The 11,948-nt window shown below is 37.3% G+C and overlaps 1 non-coding gene across 1 annotated transcript; it reads left to right on the plus strand.

Annotated features, from left to right (window-relative positions):
• The first annotated feature begins 773 nt into the window (after positions 1-773).
• Positions 774-847, plus strand: TRNAD-AUC (transfer RNA aspartic acid (anticodon AUC)). Its single transcript has one exon. It is a non-coding gene; the product is annotated as a tRNA-Asp (tRNA).
• The last annotated feature ends 11,101 nt before the right edge of the window (positions 848-11,948 follow it).

Consider the following 11,948-nt stretch of genomic DNA (forward strand, 5'->3'; position numbering starts at 1 on the left):
ACTTAATCCCTCTAATATAGGACTTCATGAAATCAGCTTTTTCCCCTTTTCTTTCCAATTCTTTCCAAAGGTCAACAATCTGTTTATTATCTCGTTGAAACTTCTAATTAGGGATCAATTTGAGAAGTTAGATCTTTGCAGAATAAATCAAGAGAAAGAGGAAACTCTTTTGGTTTAATTTATTTTTATATTATATCTATTTTATTTTTATATATATTCTAATTTTATTTATTTATTTTTATTTCTATTTTTATACATTATATACAATACAAAAAGTAAAGTATGGATATTGATCTAATTCATCTCATTAATATTTGTAGTATAATCCTTCAATCGATTTCGCTTCATTTAATTATTTTTAATTTTGGTTTATTGAAATTTCAATAAAATTCAAATTAATAAAGAGTCCTTATGTCATGTTACCGAGGGTCTCGTTCCACTATGTGAATCAATAATAAGTGAATCAATGAATGAAAAGTGGAAAAATGAAGGTTAACTCCCTTTTTTTTTTGTTCATGTTAAACCAATCATTGATCTTATACTTTGTATTATTAATATAATCTAGTTTCTTTTTATAATATCTAATTATTTCTAATAAATATTTATATAATAGATTGAATTTATCTAATTTATTTCTATATCAAATAGAGTGGCGATTAAAATGTATGATTTACTGAGTATAAATTGTGAATAAAAAATAGAAAATCATAAAAGATGGAAAAAGCTTTCGGCTCTACTCATTCCATTATATTGGCACTTTCTTTTATTTCCCTGGGATTGTAGTTCAATTGGTCAGAGCACTGCCCTATCAAGGCGGAAGTTGCGGGTTCGAACCCCGTCAGTCTCGACGGATAAAATTTTAAAAATGCATCAATTGATCCCTCTATTTTTTGTCAGAGGGGATACAAATGAAAGAATTTCATTCCCAACGATATCTTTATCTTCTTTTTTTCCCTTCTCTTTTTTGTTGGGGTTTATTTGGAAACTATTTGTAAACGGTGAAAATGGAAAAACAGTCAGATGATTGTACAAGGAAGGCGATAGATTATTGAAAAGAAAGGATAGAAATATATATATTAATAAAGGAAATGAATTCTTTTGATTGGACTAGACATCACTTTTTATATTCGATTGTGGATAAAAGATGATACTTTTACCTATTATTAATCATTGTTGAATTTAGCATCATTTAATGACACCAATTCAATTAAGTAAGTACATGAATGTTAAATTTATAATAAACAATTAAATTATGTTGGTTAAGGAAACTTTTTATATTAAAAATATATTTATAAAAGTTTAATTTAACAATTGAATCGTAAGTGGAGTTAATGTAGATTCCATGATTTGAGAAAATCCCAAATCTCTAAATTTAATAAATTAGTAAGAGAACACATTTTTTTAAGTAAAAACAAAAAAATAATTTGTCCTTCGTCCTTCTAACCAAATTGTGACTAGAGACAATGATTGTACGGGCCCAATATTTGCCCGGGACCCAAAAAACCCAATACATCACAACCCAAACAGCAAACCTAAACAATTACTAACCCAAACCCAGCCCAGTAACCTACCAGCCCAAACAAACCCAATCCAAAACAACTACAGCAGCCCAAACTCGAGGCCCAATATCCTAGCCCAACAAACCAAAGTCAAACTAAGGTTTCAGAAAAGTTGAAACCTTAGCGCTGCATCTGCTGACCTTTGGTCTCCTGGCCGCCGCCTTCTGCCACCACCGCCACGGTCACATCGCCGCCCCCACTTGCGCCGTCACCTGCAAGACACGCAAAAAACAAAAACACTCGAGGAAAATAGTAGAGATAACATGTAACATTGGCTATAAAAGCCGAATTTCATCACTGTATTGTGAGTTCCCTTTTCCTTTTTATTTTTTTTCACGATTTCTCAGAAAATAAAAGCAAAAAATACTTAAAGGTGATTTCTTGTGTTTTTCATTTCAGTTTTCAGATTTTTTGACTCTATTTTCATCCTTTTTAGTTTATTTTTCTGCGTATAACATAGAGTAAATAAAGACTCACCGGATGGCCGCGGCCGCGCTGTCGGAGGGCTTCTCCTCTGTTGCCCAATTCGGGTCTCAAGGGGGTCAAAAATCTCTTTTTTATATATCCTCGCGGGTTGAGAGAGCTTGGCTCTCAAGGACGCCATACAACGACGGCGGCGGCGTGACGGAGGTCTGGGGAAACTCAAGGGTAGGAGAAAGAGGGGTTTGAGAGAGGAAACTCTCATTATTTTAGAAAAGTGGCGAGAAATGAATTTTTTTTAAAAAAATTTGACTTTTAAGGGCTGAATAAACGGTGTCGTTTAGGGCTGGTCACAATAGCCCTAAAACGACGTCGTTTTGCCCCTTAGATCCATGCGTTAACCCGACCCGACCAGAGGATCCGCGCATTTTTAAGTTTTGGGCTATTTGCGCATTTAGCCCCTCCATTTTTTAATTTTTTTAATCAAGTATTTTTATTTTTTCAATTTTACCCCATAATTTGTTACGCTTACAATTTGGTCCCTAATGGAACTATGCGTTTTGGAAGGTAGGGGATTATTGCTCATCTAGTCCCTCCTTGTTATTCGCGCATTCATATAAGTCCTTTCTTTTCATTTATTTCAAATCCCCTCTTTTCTTTAGTTCAATTTGGTCTATATTTTAGCTATTTTATTATCTAATTAATTATTTTAATGTTATTATCATTATTATATTATACCATTAATCTTGTATTATTATTATTTACTTATTTATACCTCTTAAGTTTCAAATTTTGTTATATATATATATGCATGCATACATTTTATAATATACGTACATATTTTTTATAATTTATATATGTACATACTTATATATATTTTATTTATATCTTATAATTTATATATATATATGTACATACATATATCTTTTGCATTTTATAATTTTATTCATTTTCTTTACTTACTTATTCATTTACGTTTTCATTATTATTTTAAAAGAATGTTTTACTTTTATTTGCTTATATACTTGTTATTTTGTATGCTATTGATTTGTCCTTTTATTTAACTTATTTTCGTTGCTATTGCTCGTATTATTTATGCTTACATCATCGTATTCATTTTTGTTTTGTTACGCATATTGACACCATGTTTCATTTCTACAATTTCGTGTTAGATTAATTTTATTCAATCTCGTATTTAGATTCGAGAAGGTCGTACCCTAACTTACGGGGTTTTGATTTTCACAATAAATCTAAATACACGAATCTTTTCAAACTCAAGTTTTAAACGATCTCAGGAATTAAGAAGAGATCGTGTCCTAACTTACTGGGCATGATCCCTTTTTTTTCTCAAGTTTTAAACAATCTCAAGAATTAAGAAAAGACCGTGTCCTAACTTACTGGCATGATCCCTTTTTTAAATCTGAGATAGCTAAATATCTTTTAAATAAGTAAATTTTTGGCATTCATTCGCGCATCGGGAATTCAAGACATTGTGTCCTAACTTACTGGATATAATTCTCTTTCTCGATTAATGTGAAATATGCCCATTTCTCAAAAATTTTCAACATTTCAATAAAGGATCGTATTTTAAATCTCTTTAAAGTTTTCAATCGTCGATACTAAGACATTAATAATCAACTAGGTACCAATTTTGGGCGTTACGAGGTTGCTAATCCTTCCTCGTACGTAATCGACTCCAGAACCCTTTTTTTTTATTTTAGTGGACCAAAATCGTTGTTTTAATAAAATTAAATTGTTTATTAAAAACAACCACTTTTCAAGGTGGCCCGATCACACCTTATAAAAAAGGATTAGTGGCAACTCCCATATTCGTTTTCATTTTTAAAATCTAAGTCGATCCCGTTTTACAAAAAATGGTTTCGACAGCTTGACGGCTCCACTGGGGACATAGTTTTGAGAGTCGAGCCACAAATCGATTATTTTCTATCTTTTTGTCGAAAGTTGAAAATTCGATTTAAATTTATGATCCTCTCATTGTATTTTTATGGATCTGCATCATTTTGATATGTTTGCTTTATTGGTTCGAGTCTTTTAATGTCTGCATATTACATTGCATGACCGTTGGTCACACCCTTTTAAGTGGGAGTGAGAAGCTACTCATTCGTGAGGTTTTCACCTTCGTGCAGGATAATGGATCGCTTCCGAGATGCATCTGTACCTATGTCTTCGTCAGACTTTCATCTCCGTGCAGCCATAGGGAAATGTATTCCCCTGAACCGAACTCGGTCCGTATAAGCCTATAATGGGTGAAGATCGAGGAATCTGCTGGTTTGGGTACCTCAACTTTAGAACCAAACCACATGTAGAAGACCTTAGGAGCCCACCCTAGGTAGAACTACACCAAACCCTAGAAGATACCCGAATATATGTTTTATTACTTCTTGGTTGTATTGGGTTTATACATAACTGACTTTTTGTGTTTTACTTTAACTACATGACACTTCAAATACATGGCATTCCATCATGAAAGGTCGACGTTCCTAGATAGAAAGCTTATCATGGAAAAGTGGTTTCTTGATAAGGTGGAAGATAATGCGGCTGTCTGAATTTGGTCAAAAACGACACAGCACGAGAAATGTGATAGTTTGGCTGAAGGATGTGTATCAGAATTATGGGACTTTACTCGTATTAGTGTAACTCAGAACAGTTTGCAAGAATTAAAGGAAATCTGGGATCAGTGGAACGAGGAGGTCAGACAGCTATTCTATTCTAATTATGGGGATTTACCTTACTTGCTCGATGTGAAGGTAGACAAGCATTTGTTTTGGGCTCTCGCACAATTTTGGAACCCCACCTACAGTTGTTTCACATTCAGAAAAGTCAACTTAGTGCCTACGGTAGAAGAATACATGGCTTTACTTCAGTGTGTGAAACTTCAAGTCGACAGAGCTTACTCGAGAGTTGTAAATGCACCAAACTTTTTGAAGAGGTTGATAAACATAACCGGGATGAGTGACCAATGGGTTACAGCAAAATCAAACAAAAAAGGGATAACAAGTGTATTTCTTGGAAGAATTTAAAAGATATAGTTCTAGCACACCCAGATGCGAAGAAGCAGGTAGATGTCATTACTTTGAGTATATACGGCTTAGTTGTCTTCTCCAAGGCTTTGGGACATGTTGATGAGGCAGTCACTGACTTGTTCGACTGACTTGATAAGGGGGTTACACCAGTTTCAGCGATTTTGGCAGAAACATTCAGGTTACTAAATACTTGCCGGAAAGCGGGTGAAGGTAGATTTATCGGATGTGCACAGCTATTACTCGCATGGTTCTACAGTCATTTTTGGAAATTTGATAAGGTTTCATATCGGTTCTTCTCTGAAAACTATTCGCCACTAAGAGATAGTAGCTACACCGAGGAGGGACAACATCATGGAGGAGAAGTGGATGGCAATTTTTTAGAATCTGCAAAAAGAGGACGTTGAGTGGAGAGCTCCGTGGTTGCTTCCGGATGAAATTTTGTATCGGTGCGGTGATTTTGATTGGGTCCCTCTACTTGGAATTTAGGGAGCTGTTGGTTATGCCCCGTTGCTAGTACTTATGTAGTATAGGTCAAGGCAGTTTATACCCGCAGCTCAGGGACTAGCTGAGTGTGAATTCTCGTACGGGGGTGATGGTTACAAAAAGAAGATTCGAGAGAGGTCCAATGCGTGGAACCAGACTCGTCGGATGAAGAGATTAGCCGTAGGTCCAATGACGACTCTTGAGTATAATGAATGGTGGGTTAGAAGAATCAATGGTAATATCCCCGAACCAAATCACGAAAACAGTCAGTCGGTAGAGGAACATTTACAAGTCGTCCCTTTTGAATTAGAAATCATAAAGTAAGATTTTGAAAGGAGAAATGCAGAATTAGAAAAGAAGATAGAGCAAATGGAAGAAGAAAAGATGAACTTGAGATTAGACGTGGATGTTCAGAAACTCGAGGCAGAAAGATTAAGAAAAGGGAAAGCTAAGGGACGAGGAGGATCTAGATAGCTGGAGGACAGATTATAAGAAGCTGCGCCTATCGATGAAAATTACCGAGTTGGGAAAAACTTTGGAGCAGTGGCGTGAAGAGATTCAAGAAGAAAAGAACAAGGATGATAAATGAGAAAGGAAATTCCAAGAGGTCCAGACACGAAATGAGGCTCTAGAGAAGAGTTTGTCAGAGAACCGAAAGGAAAAAGACGAACTAAAGAATAGAGTGGATGAGTTAGAAGGATCTCTCCATCGGTATTTAAATCAGAATTCTGTGATGAAATTGAGAGCAAGCTTAGGTAAAATTGAATAAATGAAAGAAAGAATAAAAGAGTTAGAAATGACATTGCGAAATTGTGAGATCCGGATCGAGTACCTGGAAGCTAACGAAGATTGTTAGAATGAGCCGCTGCATTACTTTCAGAACCAAGTTAGAAATAGAGATCATATTATGGGAGAAGCCGTGGTTCAAATCCGAGAGGTAGCTGATCACCTGCAGACTTTGGCAGTGCAGGCTGATATGCTGAGCGTGAAGTATGAGTTGGAATCAAGTCGGGGACAAGAGTTAGCCTCGGTACTTATGAAGATTAGAGTTCTGAGCATTAGGGCTAAGCCATATCTGTAATCCATCTTATGTAAAGAAGTTTGTTTTCTAGTAAAATTTTCAAAATGAAATTGAATTAGAATTGACGCCTTTTTGCATTCATTTCATGCATTGCATCGCATCATATGCATTAACGACCATTAAAAGACCCTAATTGAATAAAATTATTTCAGTTAATCTGGAAAACCAACACCCTTACGGTACTCGGGCAAAATAAAAAAACATGGATCAAAGATTGGAAAGGCTCGAACAGCTCTAAAATGAGATGCAAGACCAAATGCATGAGCGGTTAGAAAAAATTCAGCAAGAGATTATGGAAAAAAATACTGAGTCCTAGAAGAACCTGGTGACTCAGTTAACACAGCTGTTGGCTGGGGGAAATGACAAAGGAAAGGACCCCATGGTTAATATTAAAGAAGGCGATAATGATGGGCCCCTCCACCCTTCAGGCTTTACTCTTCCACATGTACAGCCCCAAGCTGAGGTACACCCACACAGGTCCTCTGTCACAATCAGGCCTCAACAGTTTCAAGCTGGCACCTCAATGCCAATGAACTTCTAAACTGGATTAGGTTTTAACTATGGAGAGAACCATACCAATTTCATTGTCCCCGATTTTGACGAAGTGGCTGAGAATGAAAAAAACCAAGGAAGAATTGCCAAAACAGCTGGAGGAAAGATGTAAATGGCTCGAAGAAAAGTTCAGGGCTATGGAAAGTAGTGAGAATTACCAGGGGATTGATGCTAAAATTTTGAGTTTAGTCCTGGATTTGGTACTCCCCCATAAGTTCAAAATGTCGGAATTTAAGAAATACAATGGGACTAGTTGCCCTGAAGCTCATATTACCATGTTTCGTAGGTGTATGACTGGATACGTTAATAACGACCAACTACTTATACATTGCTTTCAAGATAGCCTCACAGGGGCAGCATCTAAGTGGTACAATCAATTAAGCCGTACCAAGATTAGTTCATAGAGGGACTTAGCACAAGCATTTATGAAGCAATATAGTCATGTAGCAGATATAGTCCCTGATAGAATCACCCTGCAAAATATGGAGAAGAAGTCTAATGAAATTTTTAGGCAATACGCGCAAAGATGGAGGGAGGTTGTCGTTCAAGTCCAGCCACCGCTCCTGGAAAGGGAGATGACAATGCTCTTCATTAACACACTGAAGGCACCATTTATCACACATATGTTGGGAAGTGCCACGAAAGGCTTCTCTGACATAGTTATGAATGGAGAAATGATTGAGAACGCCATAAGAAGTGAGAAGATCGAGGTTGGAGAAAGTAACCGAAGGGCAGCTCCAAAGAAAAAAGAGAATGAGGTGAACAACATGAGCACCTATAACCAGGGTTACTCAAAATCGATCACGGTGAACCAACCGAGAAAGGTGGCTACTAATCAACATGGCCCATCAAGACAGGAATCTGGAATGAGACAAAATAATGAGAAACCTCAATTCACGCTAATTCTAATGCCGTACCGGGAGTTGTATCAAAGTTTGTTTGATGCACACGTTGTTTCCCCTTTCTACTTAAAACCCCTGTAACCTTCGTACCCCAAACGGTACGACACGAATGTACAATGCGACTATCATACGAGGATTACGAGACACTCAATAGAAAATTGCACAGCCTTCAAAAAGCTGGTTGAAAGGCTGATCAGCATAGGAGTTTTCAAGTTCGATAATTCGCCCAGTGTGAAAAATCCATTACCTAACCATGCTGATAAGGGGTTAAACATGATAAGTGGAAACATGAAGAGGAAAATCAAGGTAGATATTGCGGAAGTAAGAACCCCTATGAAATCGGTCTGGAAAAAAATGGTAGAAAGGGGGTTAATCAGTTCGAATTTAGAGGGGAGATGCAATGAGTTGAGAAATTATTACGAGTTCCATCACGAAGAAGGGCACGAGATCCAGGAGTGCACAGAATTCAGAGCCTTAGCTCAAGGCATGATGGACGATAAGAAAGTAGAGTTCTACAAAAAAGTCCAGGAAGAAGGAAGCATTTGCGCATCGGAACCAACAACAAGGGTTTCAAAAGTAAACCATCCTGTGGTCATCATTTCACGACCAAGGAATAACGATGTAGGAGTACCGGTAATGCCAAAGATAATAATCCAGAAGCTCGCAACCTTCTCTCACAAGGATAACAAGAAAGTCTTGTAAAACTATGAGTGCAACACAACCATCCAAGGAAAAGAAATTTCAGCCAGTACTGCAAAAGAGGATCATGACATGGGTTTTTATACGCGTAGTGGGAAACGCCACGATTCGATAAGTCCTTCAGCCGAGCCGGTAAAGGAAAAGGCCATAGTGACGGAGTAAAAGAAAGAAAAAATAGTCGAGCCTGTATTACCTATTACCGAGCCAGTGAAAGAGGAAGAAGCCAAGGAATTCCTCAAATTCCTAAAGCACAGCTAATATAGTGTTGTGGAACAACTGCATAAACAACCAGCTCGCATATCCGTGCTAGCCTTGCTCTTAAGTTCAGAGGTGCATCGAAGGGCGTTGATGAAAGTGCTGAATGAAACTTATGTGGCCAATGACATCTCTGTCAACAAATTAGATCGGCTGGTCAACAACATAAGTGCCGATAACTTTATCTTCTTTAACGATGACGAAATACCACCTGGAGGCATGGGGTCCACTAAAGCTTTGCATATTACCACCCAATGCAAAAAGTATACATTGTTAGGAGTTTTGATAGATAACAGGTTAGCATTGAATGTATTGCCCCTATCCACACTTAACAGGCTGCCTGTGTATAGTTCCCATATGAAGACATGCCAAAATATAGTGAGGGCATTCGATGGCATAGAAAGAAAGGTCATGGGAAGAATCAAAATACCCTTATTGATCGACCCAATTATTTACGAGGTGGATTTTCTCGTAATGAATATCAAGCCCTCCTATAATTGCCTATTAGGAAGGCCATGGATACATTCAGCTGTGGTTGTACCATCATCGTTATATCAGAAGCTTAAGGTGGTGTCAGAAGGTCGGCTGGTGACAATAAACGCCGAAGAAGACATCATAGCAGCTATAGCTAATAATGCGTCATACGTGGAAATTTATGATGAAGTAGTTGAATGCTCATTTTGATCTTTGGAGTTTGTAAATGCAACATTTATTTCTGAGGGGAGCAAAATTCTAATACCAAAAATATCCAAGACCATGAAAATAGGGTTACAATTGTTTATGGGGAAAGGAGCTTTACTCGAAAGAGGATTAAGGAGGTGTCTCTAAGGAAGAATTGAGTCTCCAGTGCTGAAGGAAAAACAAGATCGCTTTGGCTTAGGATATAAACCAGACATAAAGCAGAGAAGGAATGAGTTAGAAAAAAGGTAAGAAAGAAGAAGGACACGCCTAAGTAGAGAGTAAATTAAACGGGAACCAATGATAATTCCCCACATATCCAAAACCTTTGTATCAGGGGGGATCATTTATCTTGAGAGAAGTGTGCCGAGGGAAGAGGGCATCGAGTGGATTATGTTAGATATTTGTCCCTATGAACCTGGAAGTGTTAGATATGTTAGATATTCGTCCCTATGAACCTGGAAGTGTTCTAAATAATTGGACTGTAGAAGAAATACCTGAAGTTTTTAGAGCTTTCTTAGAGTAATATTCAAAACATGCTTGTTGTTTTAGCCTATAGACAAAGATAAATTTTTGTGAAATGGGCATATGTCTGAACATCTTTATTTTAATGGAATATATATTTACAATTATTTTTGAGCAGATATTCTTTCAAGATTCTTCCAGTATTTTTGCACGAATAGTCATTTTGGATTCTTTCATTCTCTTGGATTTTCTTCCAAATCATTCTTTCATCAATTCATAATCATACCATATAAATAAGTATTCTTAAATTCATACATTCTTTGTATATTCTTTGGTGCCCATAACAGGTCCCCAAATATCAATGACATGAGTGACTCTACTACGGACTCAGAAAATCCTTTTAAACGGGATATGTGTTTAAAGGGATCTTACGACTTTGAAGATAACATAGATTGTAACCTCTCTCCGGACTTGTTGAGGATGGTAGAGCATGAGGAGAAAGAAATCCTACCTCACAAGGAGACGGTGGACACTATGACCCTGGAGGAGGGAAGGGTGGTGAAGATCGGAACATGCATAACTAAAGAAGCAAAACAATACTTCATTAAGTTGCTTCGAGAGTTCAAAGACGTCTTCGCATTGTCATACCAGGGTATGCCTGGATTAAATACCGATATAGTAGTACACTGCCTTCCTATAAAAGAAGATTGCAAGTCTGTCCAGCAAAAACTCTAGAGGATGAGACCTGATGAGGAAATAAAGGAGGAAGTTCAAAAGCAATTCGATGTTGGGTTCCTACAAGTGGTTAAATACTTAGAATGGGTAGCTAATATTGTACACATTCCTAAGAAAGATGGAAATGTACGAATGTGTGTAGATTATAGAGATTTGAATAAGGCTAGCCCGAAAGATAATTTTCCCTTGCCTCACATCGACACCCTGGTGGATAACACGGCAGGACACTCACTATTTTCCTTCATGGATAGTTTCTCAGGATATAACCAAATTAAGATGCATCTTGAAGTATGAAGAAAACCACATTCATAACCCTATGGGGGACTTTCTGTTATAAACTGATGCCATTCGGGTTGAAAAATGCGGGAGCCACATACCAGAGAGCCATGGTGACCCTCTTCCATGATATGATGCATAAGGAAATTGAAGTATATGTTGACGACATGATCGCAAAATCCCAGACGGAAATAGAACATGTGCAAGCCTTAAAAAAGTTATTCATAAGATTAAGAAAGTTCTAACTCAAACTCAATTCAGCCAAATGTATCTTTGGAGCTAGGTCAGGAAAACTTCTAGGGTTTATAGTCAGTGAAAAAGGGGATTGAAATCGACCTAAACAAAGTCAAGGCAATTCGATTTTTTCCTCCACCACGTACTCAGAAAGAAGTTCGAGGTTTCTTAGGAAGACTGAATTACATTTCTCGGTTCATTTTGCAACTGTCGAGAAATGTAACCCCATATTCCGTCTTCTGAATAAACATAATCCAGGTGTGTGGGATAAAGAATGCTAGGAGGCTTTTGACAAGATAAAACAGTACTTGTCCAATTCTCTAGTGTTGTCGGTGCCTAGGCCAGATAAACCACTGATCCTGTATTTAACGGTGTTCGACAACTTCATGGGATGTGTGCTAGGTCAACATGATGAGACGGGGAAGAAGGGGAAGGCAATCTATTATCTTAGTAAGAAATTTACTAACTATGAAATGAGATATTCGCCTATTGAAAAATTATGTTGTGTCCTGATCTGGACGACATGGAGATTGAGATAATACATGCTCTATCATATGACTTGGTT

This window comes from Gossypium raimondii, chromosome 12, assembly GCF_025698545.1.
Source record: "Gossypium raimondii isolate GPD5lz chromosome 12, ASM2569854v1, whole genome shotgun sequence".
In the NCBI taxonomy this organism is placed as follows: Eukaryota; Viridiplantae; Streptophyta; class Magnoliopsida; order Malvales; family Malvaceae; genus Gossypium; species Gossypium raimondii.